The sequence below is a fragment of the Rhinichthys klamathensis genome, unplaced genomic scaffold (assembly GCF_029890125.1).
Source record: "Rhinichthys klamathensis goyatoka isolate OS25496 unplaced genomic scaffold, OSU_Roscu_1.1 h1tg000221l_1, whole genome shotgun sequence".
Lineage (NCBI taxonomy): Eukaryota > Metazoa > Chordata > Actinopteri > Cypriniformes > Leuciscidae > Rhinichthys > Rhinichthys klamathensis.
The window spans coordinates 2,407,550-2,433,895 of record NW_026606745.1 but is presented as its reverse complement, the minus strand read 5'-3'; the positions used below and the strand labels follow the sequence as shown (position 1 = coordinate 2,433,895).

General features: G+C 43.3%; 1 protein-coding gene and 1 long non-coding RNA gene across 2 annotated transcripts in view; one reads left to right on the top strand and one right to left on the bottom strand.

Moving 5' to 3' along the window:
* Window positions 1-26,346, top strand: part of LOC130097588 (uncharacterized) — a 151,954-nt gene that overhangs the window by 58,939 nt on the left and 66,669 nt on the right. The gene's annotated exons all lie outside the window — the stretch shown is intronic.
* The window catches only part of xkr6b (XK, Kell blood group complex subunit-related family, member 6b), an 83,381-nt gene that overhangs the window by 41,024 nt on the left and 16,011 nt on the right, over window positions 1-26,346 (bottom strand). The window lies entirely within an intron of this gene.

The window sequence follows — 26,346 nt, the reverse complement described above, 5'->3', positions numbered from 1 at the left end:
TTTACCTACATTTTTGCAAAAACATCCATACAATTCACTGCTGTTATCAGCTAAAATGAGCACTAGTGCCAGTAAAACACCACCAACAACAACTACAGGGGAATATTACAATTAATAAAGATATATTTTATCACAATAACACTTTTACCATGATATATGATTTGTAAACTAACACATTTTGACGTTTGCATCACATAACCACTACATATGTATGGCTTTTCTGATGTAGTAAACTTGTTAGGCAGCTCACCTGATATAGCATTGCACTTGCGATGCACAACACTTGTCCTGTGAAACGTGAGTCATGATAAAAGAGCTCAAAGACTGGCTAAAATGGCATGGTTGCTTCAGCAAATTCGTTTTTACCTCACGCTGGGTTTTGTTGACACTATCGGTTAGGTTTAGTGTAGGTACCACTCACTGGATATTTAATTTCCAAACTTCCATCATACGGAAAACAAACAACGTAATAAAACATTGCCAGATTCACGTTCATCTGCTTCAATAAAACTGAACATGCTTTTAGCGGCACTCACTGGATATTTACTTTGAAAGTGTCACAAAACGTGCAAGATCGAAGCAACGTAGACTACTGTAATATTATTTTGTGGAAATGTCACCATAGGCATGTTTTTCCAATGAGCCTTGGATGTTTAAAACCTGAGTTGTTTAAAAATGAGCTATCAATAATTTTGGTCAGTAACATTAACTGGTATATTGGATGATTTTGTCAACTTTTAGGAGTAGATTGCCATTGAGCTTAAAGCTAACACGCCACAAAATCAAAACAGTTTTGATTTCATGTTACCTTTAACACAGCTATAAAACAGGATCTGGAGTCACTACAAAGATAAAGCAAATGAGACAGGCAGAAAGGAATAAATAATGAGAGGGAGGAAGAAGACATAAAACGAAAAAAGAGAGATCATAGGCTGAAGGGCTATAGTGACTAGAAAACACAGTTTAATGAACATCAATGCAGATAGGAGGAGAAAGAGAAAATAAAGTAAAGTAGTAAAGAGAGAAGGAGGAAAAGGTCAAGTTAATACCGGTGACAAAGCCTGCTGGATCATCAATCACCCACGTCCAATTGTGTTAGTCAACCGCGTTCTGTTCCCGCATAAAATAAGCAAGCGTGCGCCAAACATGCTCCCTGTCAAAACATTATGATGCCACTCTCACAGACTGTTTACTGTGAGTCACGCAGACATATGTATTATATCAGCTACACTTACTAATACTGGAACACAGACGTTACGGGTCAAGTGTTCATACAAAGATTTGCAGAGGATTTTCGAGTTTTCCCTAGAGAAAGGATAGCAATGGCAGCAGGAAAAGGTTTATAACAGGTCATCACATCATATATACTGCAGGTTGTGGGCTGCCTCCCAGTATTTTGAGGTGGATTACATTATAATTTCCTGCTGGCTCGTCCACCTACATGGTGGCCTATGATTCACAGTGAGTCACATCAGCAGCTTTGCGTCGGTGTGTGTGCGTGTGCCTATCTGAACATGTACTGACAGCCAATTTCAGCTCACTACACAAACAAATACATATATGTCTGAGTATGTTAACTCCGTTTAACACAGTTTATCTGTTTATCAGCCTGGTGTTTACACCATTGTGTGTCTGGTTTGGAAAGAAGTTTTGGAAGTTTTCTCATGCTGGGGTCAGACTAACTCAAGTGGGTATAATATTTAAATATTGGCATATGTTCCATGCTAAGAACTCTCAATTCAACTCTATATGATTTATAAAGCACTTTTAACGCCACAAATGGAACCAAAGTGCTGGACAGAAAAAGATAATCGGTCTAATATCTAAGATATTTGACAAAATTAAAACAAAAACATGAAAACAATGCAAACATGAGACATACACAGCTTACAAAGCATTTTTAAATGCTAAGGACAGTGTTAACAGACAGAGAAAGGTCATTCCAGAGCCTATGAGCTGCAACAGAGAATGCCCGATCACCTTTACATTTTAAACGTGATCTAACGAGAAATAAAATTGGTTCCAGGACAGAACCCTGTGGAACCCCACACACAAGAAGGGCAACAGTAGAAGAATAATCCCCTAAACTAACTAAAAGTCAGAAAATCAGCTAAAAGTCTGACTGGAATTTGTCTAAAATTCTAATTTATTTTATTCCTCATTAAAAAGCTGTGCATACACAATTTTTTCCAGCATCTTAGATATAAAAGGCAATTTCAAAATGGGGCAAAAACTACTCATGTCAAATGGGTCTAAGGGGTCAATTTTTTTGAGAAGAGGCTGAATAACTACATGCTTAAAACTTGCCGGAACAACACCAGATAACCAACTAATATTCATAATAGACAAAATACGTGGACCAATGGAATCAAGTACCTGCTTAAACAGAGAAGAAGGAATAACATCACCAGGAGATCTGGTAGACTTCATATGAGCAATTATATCTTTAAGCTGCTGCAGAGAAACAGGCGAAAAACAGGTAAATTCATTAATTTAGGAGGGTCAACAGAAGCAATAAAGTCATTGCTAATAGATAAAAATCTGAGATCTAATTCCAGCAATCATGATGAAGAGTGATGGAGTAGCAACAAGGTGCGCACAGCATTTACAGTAGAAAAAAAGTAGAATTATGCCATTTACGACTGATTGGAATTCATTAACACACACACACACATTTCACTATCCACATCTGACGTTTAGGAAGTATTTGTGAATCAGGAGAAGAGTTTTCGGAAAGGTCTCTTTACGCGCAAATCACTCGCATATTTACTCGTATATTTACGAATGTTTCATGAATGAGACCCGATGTGTTTACACTGGATGTGTTTACACAGGACGTATTTACACTGGATGTGTTCATACTGGACGTATTTACACTGGACGTATTTACACTGGGGGCCCTATTTTAACGATCTGAAACGCAAGTGGCAAAGCGCAAGTAACTTTGTGGGCGGATCCCGGCGCTGTTGCTATTTTCCCGGCGGGATAAATGCCTCTTGCGCCTGGCGCAAATCTAAAAGGGGTTGGTCTGAAGTAGCTTCATTATTTATAGGTGTGGTTTGGGCGTAACGTGAAATAAACCAATCAGAGCGTCATCTCACATTCCCTTTAAGAGCAGGCGCGCTTGTTCTAAAGCGGATTCCTATTATAACGGCGGATTTGCCAGGCGCGCGCCAGGAGCGGTTCATAGCCGAGGAGAGCAACGTTCTCGTCAGGGCCGTAAAACACAAAGAAGTGACATTGGGGATGGAGAAAGTTTGAGAAACCCACCCAAATTAACTTCTGTTAAACAGGCGTATGATAATTTGGGTAAATGTGTAAGCTACATGTATGCTTTTATAATAAATTATCTATCTATCTATCTATCTATCTATCTATCTATCTATCTATCTATCTATCTATCTATCTATCTATCTATCTATCTATCTATCTATCTATCTATCTATCGTAATAATGTATGATTTGCAAAAATGAAAACTGCTGCTTAGATGAGAGAATCAAAGTGTATGCGCGTTGTGCACACGCTACATTGATTATGGCCAAGCATGCGCCCTTAAAATAGCATAATGAACAACGCGCAACGCGCCACTGACTTTAGACTAGGTTTTTTCTGGTCAGTGGCGCATTTGTTTTATAGAACAGCAAAATAGCATGAGGGAAAGTTTGCGCCGGAACACGCCTCCTCTTTGCGCTGAACCGCCCCGGGGAGCGCAAGTGTATTTCTTAGTTAACGACGTGTGTCTGTGGAGGGAAAAGTCTGCTTTGCACGGGTGCAAAATAGGAATGATACATGCGTCAGTGTACAAAGTCATTTGCGCCGAGTGCAAGATAGGGCCCTGGATGTGTTCATACTGGACGTATTTACACTGGACGTGTTCACACTGGATGTATTTACACTGGACGTGTTCACACTGGACGTGTTTACACTGGATGTGTTAACACTGGACGTATTTACACTGTATTTACACTGGATGTGTTCACACTGGACGTATTTACACTGGATGTGTTCACATTGGACGGATGTGTTCACACTGGACGTAATTACACTGGATGTGTTCACACTGGACGTATTTAAACTGGATATGTTCACACTGGACGTATTTACATTGGATGTGTTCACACTGGATGTATTTACACTTGGTGTGTTCACACTGGACATATTTACACTGGACATATTTACACTGGATATGTTCACACTGGACGTATTTACACTGGATGTGTTCACACTGGACGTATTTACACTGGATGTGTTTACACTGGACGTGTTCACACTGGATGTATTAACACTGGACGTGTTCACACTGGATGTATTTACACTGGATGTGTTTACACTGGATGTGTTCATACTGGACGTATTTACACTGGATGTGTTCACACTGGATGTATTTACACTGGACGTATTTACACTGGATGTGTTCATACTGGACGTATTTACACTGGATGTGTTCACACTGGATGTATTAACACTGGACGTGTTCACACTGGACGTATTTACACTGGACGTGTTCACACTGGACGTATTTACTCTGGATGTGTTCACACTGGATGTATTTACACTGGACGTATTTACACTGGATGTGTTCATACTGGACGTATTTACACTGGATGTGTTCACACTGGATGTATTAACACTGGACGTGTTCACACTGGACGTATTTACACTGGACGTGTTCACACTGGACGTATTTACACTGGATGTGTTCACACTGGATGTATTTACACTGGACGTATTTACACTGGATGTGTTCATACTGGACGTATTTACACTGGATGTGTTCACACTGGATGTATTAACACTGGACGTGTTCACACTGGACGTATTTACACTGGACGTGTTCACACTGGACGTATTTACTCTGGATGTGTTCACACTGGACGTGTTCAGACTGGACGTGTTTACACTGGATGTGTTCACACTTGACTTATTTAGACTGGACGTGTTCACACTGGATGTATTTACACTGGACGTGTTCACACTGGACGTATTTACTCTGGATGTGTTCACACTGGACGTATTTAGACTGGACGTGTTCACACTGGATGTATTTACACTGGACGTGTTCTTATGTTCAAAAACAGCTGGACAGAATGCAACAGAAGATAGGGTCACACAAAACATTTGTAAAAGTTTAAACGTGACACAGTCTTAATAAAAAACAATGCGGTCATGGCACGAGACACTGAAAAACATTAGATTGAATAAAACATGTCCATTAATAAAAGAATGCATGTGAAGTTGACAGATGCATGAAGTCAACATCAGACACATTGATTAAAATTATGTATGCTGTAGGCCAATGATAAACATAATATTCAATGATATTGAAAAAAATGTTGATATTGAGCTACTTTTTGACTATGAAACGCTTTACTCATCTGCAACAATAATGAAACGTCTTTATCTTCATTTGGGAGCTTTTCTCGGCAAATATTCCTATGTGTGATTAATTTGACTAATTAATTGGCATATCACATAATTAATTTGATTACAATCTTAAATCGATTGACAGCCCTGATTTTTATATAGACAACAGTGGAATGGAGAAGAGAATGGTGGAAGAGATGAACAAAGAGGGAAACTAGGACAGATATCTGTGGAAAAGTACATTAACTCAATACTAAAACCTCAAATGTCAATCAAATTAGGCAAACTGCCTCTCACACACAGATCCTCTTCCGGAAAGCCTAGATTGATCAGAAAATACAATTATCCGTGTTTTTTTAATTAAATTGGGATGTGTTATCACTCCAGGAACACTGAATGAGTCACAGTCTTCACTGGAAGATTTCTTCCCTTTTCTCAAACAAAGATATCCTCGATGGAAGCTTTAGACTGCTATCGTTCTTAACCAGCTTCAAGCACTCCACATTCCGGCAAACAGGCGAGCCCCTGACGCATTCTACTTTAGAAAAAAAACAAAAAACAAAACATGTCAGAGTGACACATTGAGAACAAATTGAAGAAGACAAGTCCTGGAAAATCAGCGCCTCAGCTTTGAGCAGGACAAAGTCGCTGACGCCAACAGTGGGCAGAAAATACAGTTCACGCTTTCCTCTTCCACCCCTCCACACAGGCTTAAGCACTCATCCCTGACAATCACCCTCAAACACTTTCTGAGGGGTATCTCTGCTGAACAGCTGGATTGAGATCTTTCTGGGACAGGGGAGAGGGGGAAAGAACTCGAAGCTCCATAGCTTGCAGTGCATGTGAGAAATAGAAATTTTTCAGGCAGCTGAAAATGCATTTCATTTTCAGGGTGAATGAAATGCACAGAACACAGAATGTAGATTTTCCTTTTTTTTCTTGAATACTGTAAGCTACAGGAAACAACTGCTTTAATAAGTCTGCTTACTGTAAATTATCAAAAATAGCTGCTTAGCTATATCATCATAGCTGATTTTATTTCACCATTTAAAACATAGAAGGACATGGTCAGTCATGATCGCAAACCATGAAATCCTCCAAACTGTGGGGAAATACAGTCCATAAGTCTTACACTAAACAGAAAGAACTTAATATATTTATTATTATCTATATGTAATTATTATATAGTATTTATATTAGGGATGCACCGATATGAACATTTTGGCCGATACCGATAACCGATAATTCTTTACAAATACATTTGAAAGCTGATAACCAATATATTGGCCGATAAATCTAAATTCAAATTTTGATGTACTTTTTGATAGCCTGTATACATAAACAAAAGGCTCGCCATTACACAAACACTCAGCAGGACATTGTCACAAATACTTCAACATAAATCAAACATATGCAATACAGTAGCCTAGTTTGAATCAGTGTAAGATTCCTTAACTTTTAAACAGTATTTTGGCTGGCTGAAAACGCAAACTTTTGAAAACGGGTTTCAAAGTGTCTCCGTATAAACAGCAAAAACACGAATCTCTGAAGACGATGACGTCATGCGTCATGCACATGCGTATTACATGTTCAGCCATTGTTCGTTTTGACAATGGTGTCGTCTGTACGCGGAAAACTCAAAGGAAAAACCTCTCTGTTTTAAGCATATCGTTGTCGTGTAAACGTACCCTCAGTCTCACTAGTTTTTCTGTCCCCACTCTGTGTATGGTGTGTATGTCATGAATTTGCATGTACATGTTTTATTAGGGATGCACTGATTTCAAAATTCTGCCTGATACCATAAGCCAACAATAATTTTCACATTATTGCTGATAAATGGTCAATATTAAAATTATACACTATTCAATCAATATAAATGAAAACACAAAAAACTTAAATCACTGATTATGCTACAAGTGAATTCATCACAACATTCTACAGTACGCAAAATGGATATTCATTTTGAGATTAGTTAAAGATTATATAAATCATTTGTTTTATTGATTAATTTTAAGTGTGAGTATTAGACAAAGACAATCTAAATGTAAAAATAAAGAAAATGAGCATGCACACTTAAATTTACAATATTAACCGATATGATAAGTAAGTAATGCTGCGTTCCAGGCAGGTTTTTGAGCACGTAAATCACGACTTCAAACTACGACTCACGACCTTTTTGCGTTCCAAGCCAGTCACGCCAAACTACCTGAGCGCAAGGAATTGTGGTAGCTAGATGTAAACAAACCATTGCTGTTTTGTATGGTTTCGCGGGCTATGTGACGTCAGAGCTCGTAACAGGGAGTACATCGATCTAGTACGAGTTCACGGGTGGGAAGTCAGCTTTATAATGAGTGATTTAGCATGTTATACATGCTCATGTAGATTTGCAATAAATTGGTGAGTAACTTTTGAACAAACATTTGATGACAGAATAACAGCAAAAAAGAACATTCAACAAAAGATGAATCAGGGAGGAAAACAAGGAGTTCTCTTACGAGAGGTACTCTCGTACTGCGTAATATCTTACGAGAGGTTATCTCGTACTGCGTAATATCTTACGCTAAGGGAAAACCTCTTTTCCACGAGATATTGAAGCCAAAAATTATCCTTAATTTTGAATTCATGTAAAACGCGTTGCGGCAGCATGCAGACCAGTGTTGTTTTTGGCAGCCCTTTTAGTTTTAGTCTTAGTCTTAGTCTTTTGGACGAAAATGCTTTTTAGTTTTAGTCACATTTTAGTCACTTAAAAACTTCATAGTTTTAGTCAAGTTTTAGTCGACGAAAACAAAAAAAGGTTTTAGTCAAGTTTTAGTCGCCGAAAACGCAAAAAGGTTTTAATCAAGTTTTAGTCAATTTTAGTAAAAAATTAAAAATAAATAGTCTTTAAAAAATAGAGAAAATAAAATGCGGCTGTGTCAAAATTGGTATCAAGTTCAAAAATAGAAAAGAAATAAAAGTGCCACTTTGCAATCTGTTAAAAAAAGAAAAGAATAGAAATCCATTGGGCAAGACAGGTCTATTTATCCCTGCATTAGTGGCTGCAATGAGCCTGTTTTGAATTGCACAATTTCTCAAAAGTCAAGCTCAATGTTCAGCTGAGATCTGTACTTTGTTTTCAGTGAAACTGAAACGGCTGAAAAGCCCATCTCACAGAGATATGATGTGGCAAAGGGAAGAAGAAAGCACACAGCTCTCTGCCTTTAGCCTACTTAAAAACGTGATATATATATATATATATATAGCCTATATATATATATATATATATATTAATAGATAAAATAGACATAACATACTGTGTTTGATATGGGATTAAAATGATGGGTAGTGTATGGGCAGTGTATAAGATATGAACTAATGATTAATTACTTTAATATTCCTTTGTTCCGATCAGAGCATGTGAGCGGAGAGCGCATTTATGAATATTCCGCCCCGCTCGCTCATTCAGCTCAGGGTCGCGCGCTCAACACAGAATGGCCTGCTGGTTCGAGAATATGTGGAATAAGAGCTGCCTCCGACTAAAGTTTGTATTCTAGTCGACTAGTAGTTCTTCATTTAAGCCATTAGTGGACAAATCGGCCCTTTATATTAATTTAATTACTTAAATAGGCTATACGGGATATTGAGCGTTATAGCCGCACTCAAGCGCACGACCGCACGCATAAAGCTTGCCACAAAGAACCGGCAAAAGTAGTGATTATGAATGTGTAAAAAAATAGCAAGGAGACATTTAATTGTTTATTAATAAACTGGTGTTTTCGGTGTCACTGCAAAGATGAATTTGACGATGCGGACTCGCCATGAACGAATAAAGATAAAAAGGCATAAAACGGAAAATTTCCTCCCGTTTTGGAGGAGACCTGTCACGGCAGTGGGGCGCGCCCCACACTTTGAGAACCGCTGGATTATACTGAAACTGAAAGTATGTCCATAAATCATCTCGTCGTTTCCGACCACCAAGCCCGTTTATTGGCTTCGCCGCCATGGTCCTTCGAAGATGTGTGGTGAGTGACTAGCCGCAGCCGCAGAACTATTCGCTATGAAGCTGTGTTGTTGTGTGGAATCTGGTGCGCGCGCGGCATGGGTACCCAAAACAATGATAGGAAGCGGCAGCATTGCTGATACTTTTTTAGCTCAAGACAGATTTCACGCAAAATAGGCAGAAATGACATGCATTGTGAACGTCAGACTTATAGTCATTTTCGTTCCGTCTCGTCTTGTCAACGAAAACTCGAAAACGTCTCGTCATGTTTTAGTCACCTTAGAGCCATTTTTAGCTAGTCATCGTCGCGTTATCGTCATAAAAAATAAGTGCGTCAACGAAATCATTTCGTTATCGTCATCGTTGACGAAAACAACATTGATGCAGACATAGGCAAGACGGCTCGCGTGCCTATTGGCTGTCCTGCAGCAACTGCAGCAGCCTATCGAGAGAGGCCCTTGGTGACGTCAGATCCAATGGGGTCGCTGCGCCCACTACGTCACGTCCCACCGAGACAGGCGTGGCCTCTGCCTATAAATACAGCTCGATGGGCTGATATAATCTGATTTTTCATCTCTTCAGCGAAGCTCACGCATCGCTGGATCCGGAGTGAAGAGGCCGCGCCGTCTGAGAAAAAGCTTTCTGCGGGACGAGCCTTTGCATCTGTGGCCGCTGGCCTTCATCTCGCCACCTTCAGTCGCCGTACCTGCTACGCTTTCCGGCCTTTATCTCCTTTTACTCTGCCGAGTGTGTGTTCGCCGCTGTGACTCACACTCTCTCTCTCTATCTAAAAGAGCAGCGTATTTTTAAAGATGCCTTGTTCCTGTGGCTCATGCCGAGCCGCACTCAGCGACGGGGACCGCCATTTCATCTGCGTTTCCTGCCTGGGTAAGGATCATGCAGCTCTCGCGCTCACTGACGGCGGCTGCCATCATTGCGAGCTATTGCCCATGGGGACTCTGAGGACTCGCCTGCCATTTTTCTCTGAGTCTGCACTTCCGCCCGCTATAGTGCCTCGCCGTAAAAAGCACCGTACTCAGCGGGTCCCCGAGCCTTCTCCAGCAAAACGCGAAAGCTCGCCAGTTCGCCCGCCAGCTTCACCAGTTTAACTCGAGTCGCTCACCGACGGACAACGGCCGCCGTCCGCCGCTTCCGCCATTGATGACAACGAGACAGCTGCATCTTTAGAGGAGGCCAGCTGCTCTATCCTGGCAACGGACAGTGAGGATTGGGCGAGCTCTGTGGACCTCCCCCCCTCTGCCCGCGAGTCGTCAGGGAAACGGGCCAGCATCGAATCCGAGCTGATGCGTCTGCTCTCACAGGCCGTGGCGAGCCCCGGCCTTGAGTGGGCGGCGCCCGCGCTGGCCTCTCTCCAGCTGGCCTCTTTGGATCATCCGTCAAAGATTACGCGGATAGATTTGCTGAGGTTCAGAAGACGTCACAGGGTATGAATCACTTCTTACCAAAGCGCTCTAGCTTCGCAGCAGATCGCCCAAAACAGCCGTCTGCTCGAAGCTCCGAACCACATCCTCCGCCCACTGCCGCTTCACAGCGCCGTCAAGCCCTGGACCAGAGACCACGCTCTCGCTCTGTCAGCCGCCGCCCCCCTCCGCGTGGGCCCTGGCAAAAGATTGAGATAAAGCCCGAGGCCTCAAAGTCTTCGACCCAGATAAATCACATAAAGAGTGTAATTTCTGGTATTCCGGCCACAGCCGATGGTCTTATGAGTGTAATAAAAATGCCCACGACCCAGTGTTCATTCCTACACACAAGCACAGCCCAACACAGTACAGGGCTCGCACAAATAAAATCGACTCATGTCGATTGTGCATTAAATGTAGTGAATGTACCCACAACCCAGTGCCCACAAACACTACACACTGCATGTCCCACGGTTTCTGTAAAAACAAAACCAACACACATACAGTCAGCTCAGGCCGACAGTGTTTTCAGTGCAGTAAATGTGCCCGATGTCCCGCGCCCACTTTCACTCACAGACATGTTAAGCCCCACAGGGTTTGTCCCGCTCGCTCTCTCTCAGCAAAATGCCATAAGGGAGTCGAGCGCGGCTAGGCTTCCCGCCGTGATCGGCGCGCCCCCCGCCTCAAACGCTGCACGCATAGTGTTTACGTTACAGCACACCGAAGCTCTCCGGTCGCCACTATGTTGCGGCCAGAGCCCAGATCTCATTCTAGCCCTAGCTATTCATGCAAATGCTTGGGCAAAGCTTCCCGGGGTATCAGAATGGGTGCTGAACATTATTAAAAAGAGGCTATTCGCTGCAGTTTGCTCATCTACTTCGAGCCGAAATAGCGAAACTATTGAGCAAAGGGGCCATAGAGCCTTTATCTCAAGCTCAGAGCAAAGGGGGTCTATACAGCAGATATTTTCTGGTACCGAAAAAAGACGGGGGTCTCAGAACCATTCTAGATCTAAGACAGCTGAACAAAATGCTTGTGAAACGCCAGTTCAGAATGCTCACAACCAGGAAAATCTTTGTGCAGATTTGCCAAAAGGACTGGTTTATGTCAATAGATCTGAAGGACGCGTATTTCCAAATACAAATAGCGTCAGGTCACAGGCGATTCTTGAGATTCGCCTTCGAGGGCCAGGCATATCAATACACAGGCATATCAATACACAGTCCTACCGTTCGGCTTGTCCCTAGCACCCCGTACATTTACAATGTGCATGGACGCGGCTCTCGCACCCCTGAAACTTCGGGGCATGCGAGTTTTGAACTATTTGGACAATTGGCTGATTCTAGCTCGATCACACTCAGAGCTCATAGAACACAGGACCATATTACTCGAACATCTCGAGAATCTAGGTCTCAAAGTCAATTGGGCGAAAAGTTTGCTGTCTCCCAGTCAGAGAATATCTTTTCTGGGCACAGAACTGGACTCGCTGTCTATGACAGCGCGACTGTCACCAGAGCGCAGACTGAACATTCAGCGCATCACGAAATCCTTCCGCTGCGGCACTATAGTCCCGCTCAAAAGGTTTCACAAAATGCTGGGACTCATGGCCTCAGCATCATCAGTACTCCAGTTGAGTCTGCTTTGCATGTGCCCGCTGCAGTTATGGCTAAAAGCGCGAGTACCACCTCGGGCATGGGCCTCCAGTCTGTTTCGCCTCAAAGTCGATCAGAAATGCTTCACAGCTCTGAAACCTTGGAGAGCAATCAACTGGTACCAGTCAGATGTAAACCTGGGGACTTCCTCGAGTGTGAAGGTGGTGTCCACGGACGCCTCAACCTCGGGATGGGGAGTGCTGCTCGAGGGCAGACCATTCTTTGGCCAGTGGTCAGAACGGGAGAAGCTTCTACACATAAACTGTCTGGAAATGATGGTAGTCGACAACGCGCTGAGGCGTTTTTGTCCCCAGATAAAAAATCACCACGTCTTGGTCCGCTCGGACAACATGTCAGTGGTGGCCTATATAAATCGCCAGGGTGGCGTCAGGTCCCGAAACCTTTACAGGCTGACGGAACGCCTCCCGGTCTGGGCTCAACACAATCTGCGCTCATTGAGAGCAGCACATGTGCCTGGTCACCTGAATTTGGGGCCAGACAGACTGTCCAGAAACAATGTTCCAGCAGGAGAATGGTCTCTGCACCCGCAGACGGTCCTACTGCTGTGGGTGACATTCGGCAGAGCGCAGGTAGACCTGTTTGCGTCCCAAGAAAACGCTCACTGTCCGAAGTTTTTTTCCAAGAGCAGGGATGCCCACGTCTGGCCCCGCTCCCCACTCTATGACTTTCCCCCCGTCTCGCTCCTGCCTTGGTTCCCAGTTCTGATGCAGCTGACAAGCACATCTCAGAATACTGAGACCGCTTGAGCACCGCTCGCTGATCGATAAAATAACTCCATGGGCAATGAGTAAGACCCATACTTTTACCCAGTTCAGGCCGAACATTTTCACTCTGACTGTGTGGAACACTGTTGATGTGATTAGATCCCTTAGGATGCTACTTATTGGGAATGACGCTTATAGCCTCTCTTCTCAGACTCTCTGTGAGTCCCTGGTGTTCATGCACTATATGAGCCCCGGTTACCTACCCTTGGGATTTTGGTGTTGGATCCCAGCACGCACGGCGTTTTACACTGTGTTCCCCTAGCGTAAGATATTACGCAGTACGAGAGAACCTCTCGTAAGAGAACGTACTTGGTTACTAACGTAACCTTGGTTCTCTCTAGAAGAGGGAACAAGTACTGCGTATCTTTGCCGTGCATGCAACACGCTCTGGTTCACTTCGGCGATGAAAAACCAGATTATATCAGCCCATCGAGCTGTATTTATAGGCCCAGGCCACGCCTGTCTCAGCGGGACGTGACGTAGTGGGCGCGAAGCGCCCCCATTGGATCTGACGTCACCAAGGGCCTCTCTTGATAGACTGCTGCAGTTGCCGCAGGACAGCCAATAAGCACGCGAGCCGTCTTGCCTATGTCTGCATGCTGCCGCAACGCGTTTTACATTAATTCAAAATTAAGCATAATTTTTGGCTTCAATATCTCGTGGAAAAGAGGTTTTCCTCTAGCGTAAGATATTATGCAGTAAGAGAGAACCTCTCGTAAGATATTACGCAGTACGAGAGAACCTCTCGTAAGATATTACGCAGTACTCGTTCACTCTTCTAGAGAGAACCAAGGTTACGTTAGTAACCGAGTACGTTTCTTCATTTCTTTTCTTTCATGCTTGTGCATGTTTATGCCTCGATTCAGTTTATTGTATCTCAATTTAATTTGGTATTGCCCTCAGTTTAATCCAATTCCATTACAGTCGAATCCCAATTTCTCTCCTCGTCCCCCTTTTTCTCCTCCCTCTCCCTCTCTCTGTGTCTCCCTGTATGTCTCCATCAGAGTGCAGAGTGTGATTTTTTTTTTTTGAGATATAGCAGCTCCCTGCACAGCCTGGGGCCATACAGACAGCCTGCGACAGCCTCACAGGGGCCTGGTGTCAAAGTATAGTAACCATGATGAGCACAATTCCAGAGTATTCCCACTGGGAGATGCTGATTTCATGCCTTTTTCTCTCTTCTCAGTGCAGAGGTGGAGCACTGTCCGAAGTGCTCCACCTGTCCATTGTCCATTGTAGACGCACTGTCCATTGTAGACGCACTGTCCATGCGTCTACAACGCATGTGTCTCCTGAGAGTTTAAGAAAATTACATATCACAACTATTTTTTATTGTTTAAATTGACAATTGTCTAAATTTGGTCAGTCCTATCAAGTCAAATCTTTAGTAGAGATTTTATTTATATTATATATTTGTAATATTATCGACAGATACAATGGGATAATTTGTACTGTATGATTATATGTTTGATAGCTAATATGGATTATTATTTTTAACTAAAACTAAAGTGAAATCACAAAATAAAAAAATAACATTTAATTAAAAGAGAAATATATATATATTCCCATTATGAGGCAGTTAAGAAATGACAGAGAGGAGGATCCAAATGCAGTGACTATTTTATTAAAACAAAACAACAAAAGTAAATCCAGGCAACAAACAGAAGATTCCAACCATGAGATTAACAGAAATAAACAGAGAGCACATAACTTCTACGTAGGACAACACAAGGCAAAGAACATGAGAAACAATGAGGTATTTATACACAAGGGGTGATCACAAGGCAAACAAGACAGACCCGGGAACAATCAGGAACTAATCAACAGGAAACAGGAAATAACATAAGTTCACACAAAACCAGGGAAACACATGACTATAATCATAAGATTATAACAGAGCAGGTGGCCAGGGCGGAGTTGGCCAAGCGTGTGACCAGGGCGGAGCAGGCAGAGCAGGTGGCCAGGACAGAGTTGGCCAAGCGTGTGACCAGGGTGGAGCAGACAGAGCAGGTGGCCAGGGCGGAGTTGGCCAAGCGTGTGACCAGGGCGGAGCAGGCAGAGCAGGTGGCCAGGGCGGAGTTGGCCAAGCGTGTGACCAGGGCGGAGCAGGCAGAGCAGGTGGCCAGGGCGGAGTTGGCCAAGCGTGTGACCAGGGCGGAGCAGGCAGAGCAGGTGGCCAGGGCGGAGTTGGCCAAGCGTGTGACCAGGGTGGAGCAGGCAGAGCAGGTGGCCAGGGCGGAGTTGGCCAAGCGTGTGACCAGGGTGGAGCAGATATAGCAGGTGGCCAGGGCGAAGCTGGTAGGGTAGGTGGCCAGGGTAGAGCTGGCAGGGTAGATGGCCTGGGCGGAGCAGGCAGGGCAGGTGGCCAGGGCAGAGCTGGCAGGGCAGGTGGCCAGGCAGAGTAGGTGGACAGGACGGAGCTAACGGGGCTGAATACTATCTCAGCAGATGACCACCACAGAGCAGATGGGACTTAAGATCCCCACAGTGGAGCAGAAGACCACCACAGCAGAGCGAATGGGTTTGAAGATCCCCATGGCGGAGCAGAAGACCACCACAGCAGAGCAGATGGGTTTAAAGATTCCCACAGTGGAGAAGAAGGCCATCACAGCGGAGCTAGCGGGGCTGAAAACCACAAAAGCGAAGCTGAGGACCACCACTTCAGAGGTGTGTGCCACTAACACACATAAAATGGCTGTAGCTTTTTCTGGGCTTAGCTCTGGAGATTGAGCGGCCTCCTGACCAAGCTCTGGGGCTGGAGCGGTCTCTGGTGTAGACTCATGGGCTGGAGCAGGTTCCTGCATGTTGCTGGAGCTCGTGACTGAACTCTGGAGCTGGAGCGGGTTCATGGGCAGGAGCGGACTCTGGAGTGGGCTTATGGGCAGGTGCGGACTCTGGCATGGTGGCCATGTTGGTTGAAAATTCTGCCGTAGATACTACATGAGTGCAGCATTCCTTCTCCACAATTCCCACAGTAAATGCTGAGCCACTGATGAGTAGAGCTTAGTCAATGAAACTCTCCACAGTCCATTTGATGTAACTGAGTGGCATCACAAAATATAATGGTTCACTTTTATATTTATATAAAATAGATATAAATAGATAAAAGATACATCATGCAGATGCGCTGGGACACATCCTCAGTGATGTATCCTGGGGTCATAGGGTGTTTTGGGTCTTTCAACATCAGACACCCTCGCCCAGGCAACCCGGCTGGAGTGGATCAGACCCTGGCCTGTGTCCCAGCAGTATTTGCCCACGGTTTTGCCCTCTTAATCCAAAGCCACCTAGTGCCTCTCTCTGTGGTTTCAGTTGAGGATCTGATGGCCTTTCTATTTGTCTCTCTGGTGATGTCTAGTAGTGTAAACACTTTGCAGAGTGATCACCCTGCAAATCCTCTGCAGCCCACCTATAGAGGCTCACAACGAGTTTGCCAGACCTGCCTCCTACACTCTTCCACTAGCTCCTGGTACTTGGCACGCTTCCTCTCATTGTAGTAGTCAAAGCCTGCACGCCCTGTTGCTATGGGCCCCACCAGCGCCCTGTGCCTCAGCCGTGACTTAGCCACCTCCAGCAATTTTCTGCTATGGTTTTTTGGATGGAGGCAGAATCATTGAGACTGCAGTCAAAGAGATTACAGAGGCTCTTGACTGGCTGTACAGTAATGGACAGAATGGTGACTCCATCCAGTGAAAATTTGAACCTGTCCACTACTTTACCCCTCTTGAGCACTAGCGACCTTGATTTTGCTGGTTTAAAGCTCATCCTTGCCCAATTGCCCAGTTGATCTAGCCCTTGGAGAATTCACCTGCTGCCCAGGAAGGATGTGGTTGTGACAGTCAGGTAATTTCCATGAACTTATTGGGGGCTGTCGCACTCCAGATCTCATCAAAGGGCCTCTGCACTCTACTTCTGCCGACTTCACAATCATGTTCATGGCAAGGGCGAAGAGAAGGACTGAGATGGTGCAATCTGTAATTATGACTTCTCTAGCCGATGCCAGTCTGATTACCTGACCCAGTGGTGGTTCTTGGCCTAAACTTGCTGTACTGGTCCAGGATAAGGTTTGTGATTTTGCTGGGAGCATGATGTCGCTGGAGGGAAAGCACAATGAGATTGTGAGGTTTGGAACGATATGCATTAGCAAGGTCCAATAACACAGGTCTTTTTTTACTTCACAAGCCTCCCTGATGAGTTGAGTGATGTTGTTCCAAACAGCCACCCCCGGGGATTCCACCCTTCTGATCAGAGGTGTCAATATAGTTGTTCTTCAGGAGGAACTCAGTTAGTTGTCGGGTAATGAAGAATATCTTACTCTCGAGACTTAGCAGTGAGATGACTCTGAACTGACTCATGTTCTTTGAATTCTCTTCCTTAGGGTTCCATAAACCTTCTGCTTATCTCAACTGCTTGGCAACTTTTCCCCTGTGCCAGATCACCCTCAGACACTTCCACAGGTGCCAAATGAGTTGCAGATATATATTCCATATACACATAGTTTACAGCACATCATTTTTTTTAATGTACCAAGCACAATGGATTTCGTAAACTCCACAGCACTGAAACAGCGCTAGTCAAAGTTACTAATGATTTGCTAATGGCTTCTGATTCTGGCCGTTTATCTATACTGATTCTTCTTGATCTTAGTACCGCCTTTGACACTATAGATCACTCTATTTTAATCACCCGCTTAGAGACTATCTTTGGAGTTTCTGATTCTGCATTAAAGTGGTTTAAGTCCTACCTCTCTGATCGCAAGCAGTTTGATGTGATGGGTGATTGCAAGTCTAAGGTTGGTGTGGTACAATCTGGTGTTCCCCAGGGATCAGTTTTGGGCCCTTTACTTTTTAGTATTTACAATTTTTCCATTTGGCCAACTTTTAAGAACACTTGGTCTTAACTTTCACTTTTATGCAGATGCCACTCAGATCTATATACATTCAAAACCTGATGTCAATATGTCTGTATCTTTTCCTTCTCAATGTTTTACTGAGATTAAGAAATGGCTGTCTGAAAATGTTCTCTGTCTAAACAGTGACAAGACTGAAGTGAAGCTTATTGGTTCACCTCAACAGTTGCGTAAAGCAGAGTCCATAACCTTAAGTGTGGATGGCTCTGCTTTGCGATTCCAAACTAAACTAAAAAATCTGGGGGTGATATTTGATGCCAATTTAACCTTTGACCATCATGTCCCTAACACAGTCAAACCATCATTTTTTCATCTCAGAAACATTGCCAAATTGCATTCTATGTCGACTTTCTCTGTGGCTGAAAAGTTAATCAATACTTTTGTTTTTTCACGTATTGATTATTGTAATGCTTTGCTGGCTGGAGTTTCTAAAGCTTCCCCACGTAAATTACAGTTGGTACAAAATTCAGCTGCTAGAATTCTGACTAGGACCAGTGCAAGGGAGCACATCACACCTATCCTGGAAAAATTGCACTGGCTTCCTGTTAGTTTCCGTATTGATTTTAAAATTCTCATGCTCACTTGTAAGGCCTTGCATAATTTGGCCCCTCAATATTTGTGTGAACTTTTAATCCCATACACCCCTACACGTGCTCTACGCTCTTCTGAAGCTGGTCTTTTAACTGTCCAAACAACACACCTAAAAACTATGGGTGATCGGGCTTTTTCTTCTTTGGCTCCTAAATTGTGGAATTCCCTGCCCTCTCAGATTAGGAATGCAGAATCCCTTGGTGCTTTTAAATTGTAGCTTAAAACTTACTTTTTTATGGTAGCTTTTATGTGATCCATGTGATTATTTTGTTTGTTATTATATTGGCTTTTTATTTTTTATTGCTTGTTTAGTGTTTACTGCCTGGACTGTTATGTGTGTCTTTTAACCTCATTATTTTTATGTAAAGTGCTTTGAGATGCAACTTTTAAAGGCACTATATAAAATAAAGAAAATTATAATTGTATTCATTACACAACAGTGTTCACAGGAAAAAAATTTATTATGTAATATAATATCTACATTTTATGACATTCAATTAAAATTATATTTAAATTGAATTATTGTCAGGATATGAGTCAGGGTCAGGGCCGTCGCTAGTGGGGTGAAAGGTGGTGACAATTATAGGGGCCCCCGCTGCCCAGGGGGCCCCACAAAATCCAGCAGTTATACTATTTAGGCCCCTGTTGTATGAATAATTCTAATATTTATATGAGTTGTGTGCCTGAGATTTAAATGAAAACCACAAAAAACCGTGCAATTTGGCCAAATATTTTTCCAAATATCTGCTTCTCTTACCTCCATTAAAATGGTTTAGTCCGACCTAAAGTATTTATTAATAGGCTTGTTTGAGATGAGCAAAATCTGCGCAGAACCGATCACCGGTGATCAGCGCGAGATGCATGCCGGTTAGAAATGTGTCCGAGTGCGGTCCGCCTTGCTCTGATGTCATGCCGACGTATGTCAAAAAACTCTCGCGACTGCAAGGCGCACGTGTCGGATTCTGCAGTCGCGCGCAGTTGCTCTCCACCGACTGCGCTGATCAAAAGCATGATGGGAAACGACTTGCTGACGGCACAGCTTAATGCTCATTGGTTTAAACAACCGTGATGTATTGTTCTCTTTTAAAATGTTTGATTTTAAAACTCTGACATCATGTTTTATGTGTATAAATTATGTGTGGATATTCCCAAACTCTCTGACAGTGCGATCTACACTCACCAGCCACTTTATTAGGTACCCCATGCTAGTAACGGGTTGGACCCCCTTTTGCCTTCAGAACTGCCTCAATTCTTCGTGGCATAGATTCAACAAGGTGCTGGAAGCATTCCTCAGGGAGTTTGGTCCATATTGACATGATGGCATCACACAGTTGCCACAGATTTGTCGGCTGCACATCCATGATGCGAATCTCCCGTTCCACCACATCCCAAAGATGCTCTATTGGGTTGAGATCTGGTGACTGTGGAGGCCATTTTAGTACAGTGAACTCATTGTCATGTTCAAGAAACCAATTTGAAATGATTAGAGCTTTGTGACATGGTGGAAGTAGCCATCAGAGGATGGGTACATGGTGGCCATAAAGGGATGGACATGGTCAGAAACAATGCTCAGGTAGGCCGTGGCATTTAAACGATGCCCAATTGGCACTAAGGGGCCTAAAGTGTGCCAGGAAAACATCCCCCACACCATTACACCACCACCACCAGCCTGCACAGTGGTAACAAGGCATGATGGTTCCATGTTCTCATTCTGTTTACGCCAAATTCTGACTCTAACATCTGAATGTCTCAACAGAAATCGAGACTCATCAGACCAGGCAACATTTTTCCAGTCTTCAACTGTTCAATTTTGGTGAGCTCTTGCAAATTGTAGCCTCTTTTTCCTATTTGTAGTGGAGATGAGTGGTACCCGGTGGAGTCTTCTGCTGTTGTAGCCCATCCGCCTCAAGGTTGTGCGTGTTGTGGCTTCACAAATGCTTTGCTGCATACCTCGGTTGTAACGAGTGGTTATTTCAGTCACTGTTGCCCTTCTATCAGCTCGAACCAGTCTGGCCATTCTCCTCTGACCTCTGGCATCAACAAGGCATTTCCGCCCACAGAACTGCCGCTCACTGGATGTTTTTTCTTTTTCAGACCATTCTCTGTAAACCCTAGAGATGGTTGTGCGTGAAAATCCCAGTAGATTAGCAGTTTCTGAAATACTCAGACCAGCCCTTCTGGCACCAACAATCATGCCACGTTCAAAGTCACTCAAATCAACTTTCTTCCCCATACTGATGCTCGGTTTGAACTGCAGGAGATTGTCTTGACCATGTCTACATGCCTAAATGCACTGAGTTGCCGCCATGTGATTGGCTGCTTAGAAATTAAGTGTTAACGAGCAGTTGGACAGGTGTACCTAATAAAGTGGCCGGTGAGTGTATGTGATGTAATTTTATTTTTTTAATAAAAACACATGTCTGTATTAAAGAAAAAATTATTGATAAACACGTAGGCCTATTTAAAATGGAATTAAATAAGTACTTTGGGTGTCTTGTTCATTATATTTTCATATAAAAGCAACAAAACTTAAATTACATCCACTTTATTAGCAACACCATGCACGAGCGTGAATCCCGTGAATCCCGCGATATCCACCTTTGATCTCACAGGTGTCTGATCCACTGCGAGAAGCGAGATCTGTCCGGCTTGCCTGCGCTTTTTTCACTCCTCCCCTCACTGCAGCCGCCTACTCTCGCATACATTTCAGGCGAGGCAAGGCGCATCTCAAACAAGCCTAATTATTCAGTCAGAGTCAGTGACAAGCATCAGATCGACCCAATAAAATTGTAAGTCCCACCCCAGCTCGTGAACAGAACCAATCAGAGTTGAGGCGGCAGCCTGAAGTTAACGATGAACTTGGTGGAAGAGCAGGAGACTGACTGACTGAAAAATGTCGGGGAAAAGAAAACATAAATTAGGGAACCAGAAATGCCACGAAAAGATGGAGAGGGAGGCAAGGAGAGTGGTTGTATCCCAGTAGATCAAGACGTTCTTAAAGACAGGTTATGTATTGTTATTTCGCTGGGAATTAGAAAACGTCCGTCTAGTCTGCCGTGTACAGTCATTTTTTATTATCGGTGCGCGCCACAATCGACCGAATGATTAGGTGGTCTAAATTCACGAGTCACGACGCATTGCATTATGCATCTGACCTGCCGGCTGATGATATTTAATACATCGAGAATACAACACACTGCACTTGGATGAATAAATGTATTCGCTTTATTTAATAATATTACCAGTTCCATATTATCTTTATTAAAAAATAAGACAATAAGTGGTTTAAATGGTTTTCTTTTTTTAATTAGACCGTTTTCTTGTCAATTTTAAATGTTTACTTTTTGATTTATGAATTATAACAGACTGATTTTTTTTAATTGGTTTTATTATTATTTAAAAATTTCTTGCTTTTTGTTAGTTTTTATTAGTTGTACTTTTTATATAAACATTTAACTTTTAAAATAAAGGTTTTACAACAACATCACCATCTTCTATTATATGTGGGCCTCCATGCTCAGCTATTGTACAGTATTGGTGGAGGGTGGTGGGGGCCCACATCAATATTTTTTCAGGGGGCCCCGAATCCTCTAGCTACGGCCCTGGTCAGGGTGCCTTGCATATAAACAAAAACTTTAATACTAGACTAACTAACGAATCTTATACATTAAAAAAATATTTATAATGAGTTTAAAATACTTTTTTTTCCCTTTAGTCGTGTCTTATCTAAACTGGAGCACCAAGTAATCCAGATTTGCCTCAGTACAACTACTGTATATGATGCCCTGCCTCTCGTATAATACATGTGTGCATAAAAAATGTCCTGTCAAGGAGGAAAACATAGTATAAAAGTAATAAGGATGTGAATACACCCGTAAAAGAAGCATTGTGAATTAGAACAGCAGTTTTTACCGTTCTTGAGGGATTTTAAATTTTTCAACTAGGACGAGGTGCCCCACTGTCAACCCAACTACACCATCTGTCGAATCTTTATAGCAAACATTCAACAGCCCATAAACTCAGGCTCACATGTTTTCCCCAAAGAATCCAGCGTTCCCAAAGGAGGCTTCTCATCAGTCTATTTATAGTGTAGGAGTAACAGACTGTGTCCTCCTCTGTCGGGAGACGCACAGCCAGCTCTGGGTGCCTCGCTGTCTCTGATGCCGTGATTGGCACCTTGATGCAAGAACAGAGACCTGCATTAGTGATGAGGGGAATCCCTAACATGGCTTTCCTTATATGGGGCATCACGGATAGGTCAGTCTTCTTAAAATGCCATATCACTTTCATTTACTTCTCATGTCGTTTCTTCAGCCAAAGATACAGGATTCCCAAAAGATTTGGCAAGAGACCTCCCAGATGTTCAGCTGCCACAACTGTCATTTACTGTATGGTAGGGACTTCCTCAAAGCTGATTTTGTCCCCATCATTTTATATCTTGCAGCAAGGGAATTATATACTGTGCATCTCCATCTGCAGTTTAGTTTATTAAAATAAAAGTTGCATTTGAGCCGGATCCCTTATTAAACCAAAAAAATCTCTTCACAAGACAAACAACTTAGATTCAGTATTCCTGATCTATGCATTTATCCACTAAACTACAAATAGCAGCAGGTCAGATAGCAGCAGATGTGAGAATAAAGTTGAGCCAATGATGTAAGCAAATAAGAGTCTCTAAGGAAAAATCCTTTAAAGGTCCCGACATGGGGTTATTTTATTATTTTATAATGTTTCCTGGGTTGCCCTTATAATGTTAGTATGTTTTTTAGATCAAAAATAGTCATAATTTAGAAATAAAAGGCATTTTTCCAAGCCTGATTTTAGTCTCTGATTTGAACGCTCTGTTTGAAGGGGCGTGTCTGCTGTGGGATTCAGTGTAACCGGCCACTGGTGTGATTGGCTGACATGCTTGCATATGAAATAGCTACATATTACATGTGAAACTCTCTCGAATACTTTTACTACAGCTATTATACGTTTTACAGCTATCGAGATTAACGAATCGTGAGAAGTTTTTAAAGTATTTAGATCTATTCCCATCACATAAAATGTTGCCGTGATGAGCATTGAGCAAGCAGATGACAGCTGTTGATCGCGAGAATGAAGATCTTATCATTGCAACGCAGTTTCTGCACTCTCTCTAATGCTTTCACCAAAAGAAAAGTAAAGAAAAGTTTCAATTTAATGAAAAATGTTATGTGATGTATGTAAACATAAAGTAAAAAGTAATCTCATATTTTCCTTTATACATTTAATACATGTATTACACATCTTAACCAGTATTTCCAAAAATATATGAATAATAATTTATTTGCAAATATCATGTATTCAGTCAATCAATATCATGTTGTTTTTTGTTTTTGTTTTACAAATATCATGAATAATTCATTCATAAATGTTTTTGGGGAGTTGTACAACATGACATTTTACAACCTAAACTAACCTTGATTTGTCATAAAGAGGTAAAATTTACCTGATATTTTAAGAGATTTACTGACAGTCGTACACAGTCATGAGGGTCTGAGGGGGTCCCCTCTATGACATATAATTTCCCGTTTTATGTTGTTCTGGATATTTTTCCCCATAGGAAATATTAAAAGAAGATTATGCCAAGAATTTAATTCATTTAATGATGCTTTTTTTAATTCATTATGGTATCAGAACAGCCAGACACTTTTGACTTTACACACTCCAAAAAATAACCAAAAGATTTTTTATTCAGAAATGTAATACTAATCTGGAATAAGTATATTCAAGTCATTGCATGTGCGAATTGCATTATCAATTTATTTTTTAATATTTATCACTAGGACAAAAAAAATGTGTCATGTCACTGACCCAGTTATCTAACTAAATCTTACTTGGATTGGTCATCAAGAAGTAACGTTCCCTCATATCACCGTGTAAAGGAAAAACAATGTTAGCAATGAAAAAAATTCAGCTATCTCTGACTGGATATCTCATTCTTTCTATTTGTTGCTCTTGTTTCTGCTTTGCTCCTCTGCTGTACTGCTGTGTCTCAGAGGAGCTGAGCGAGAGTGACCTCGCAATCGACTGCTAATACAACTGTCATCGCCTCACAGCACCCACTAGAAACAAGCACAGGGAGGGGGGAGAGAGAGAGAGAGAGAGAGAGAGAGAGAGAGAGAGAAAAGTGAAGGCAGTGAGGGATAAAGCACGCGATGAGAGTTTGTATGTGTAAGCGTCTGCATGTTCCTCTGAAGGGAAAGGAGAAAGAAAAAAAGACAAGTGGTGGAGGTGTCATAGCAGCAAGCATTAAGGTTAAGTATATAGTCTTCTGATGGTAATCTTGGTACTCATGGGTGGTTTCTAATCTGTACTGTGTGAAAAGTGAAGTATAAATGAGATTTTATGAAGAGAATTACTTAACGGTACAGTTTACAGTTTAACTGAACACAGGTGATACAGATGAACTGATAATGACAGTGAAGATGGCACGTGACGTGATGCCAGGCAGACAAGTCCAATGAAAACAAACTAAACAAAACAAAACTGTGAAAGAACGCCCCTCCCCGCAAGGCGTGTCCTCGTGCCGTAAAGATAGAGATGAAGGTGGGGGTTTGGGAGGAGGAAGAGGAGCAGGCGGAGGGCTGGCAACAGGAATGGGCAAAGGGCTGGAGAAGGTAGGCAAATTACAGGGAGAAGAGGGTCCAGGCAGAAGGACGGTGTATTCAGCGGGAAGACTCATGACCCATGACCCATGGTGGAGCCAATGGAGGGAGGAGCTATGGAGGCTAAAGGGCAGAAGGTTTCAGGGCGATGACGGACTGAGGCGGAACCAATGAGGGAGGATGACAGAGAGAAGATGGAGGTATGCCGGACCATGGTGGAGCAGAGGGTTCAGAGGGACACGGGTAGCCGCTGGCTCAGGCAACTGAGGCATAGATGGGGACACAGAAGGGCGCGGTGAAGACAGAGGGACAGAGGACCCAGGAGTAGCAGAAGGGAGTGAGGAGTCCAAAGGAGCCGGGGGGACGAAGGGACGAAGGGACGAGGCGAAGCCAGAGGATTACAGTCCAGAGGTGATGGAAGGTCGACGAGCGACCAAGGCGTATCTGGGGGGACGAGGGAGCCTGGTGGAACTGGTGAACTGATGGGCCACGACGGAGATGAAGAAGGTAGGAGCCAAGGTTAAGCCAGTGGCCTCATGGGCTGTTGTGGAATCATGGTCACGGTGGCTGGAGTGGGATCCCAGGTATCCACTGCCCATGATGGCGCTGAGGACTGGAAGCCCCTCAGCGAGCCCACCGTTCCACTAGCGTCTAGAGGGCGAGTGACGGGGCTGAAGGGGCGGAAGAGATGAAGATGAAAGCTGGACAGGAGGAGGCGGCAGAGGGTGGCTGGGCGGGAGATCAGGACTCAGGAAGAAGGTTGGGGATCCCTGTGTGGTGGCGACCAGCTTTGGTGAGGGCTTGTGCGGTGTGGTGGTGACCATCTCCGCTGAGGGCTCAGGCGATGTGGTGGCGGCCATCTTGGGAGGAGGCTCTGGAGTGACCGCGGCCATCTTGGGACGAGGCTCTGGAAGGGTGGTCTCGGCAGGACGAGACTCTGGATGATGGACAGGGCCTGGCTGCAAGACTGGAGTGAACCAGGGTGACTGTGGTTGAGTGGTGGTGGTGTCTT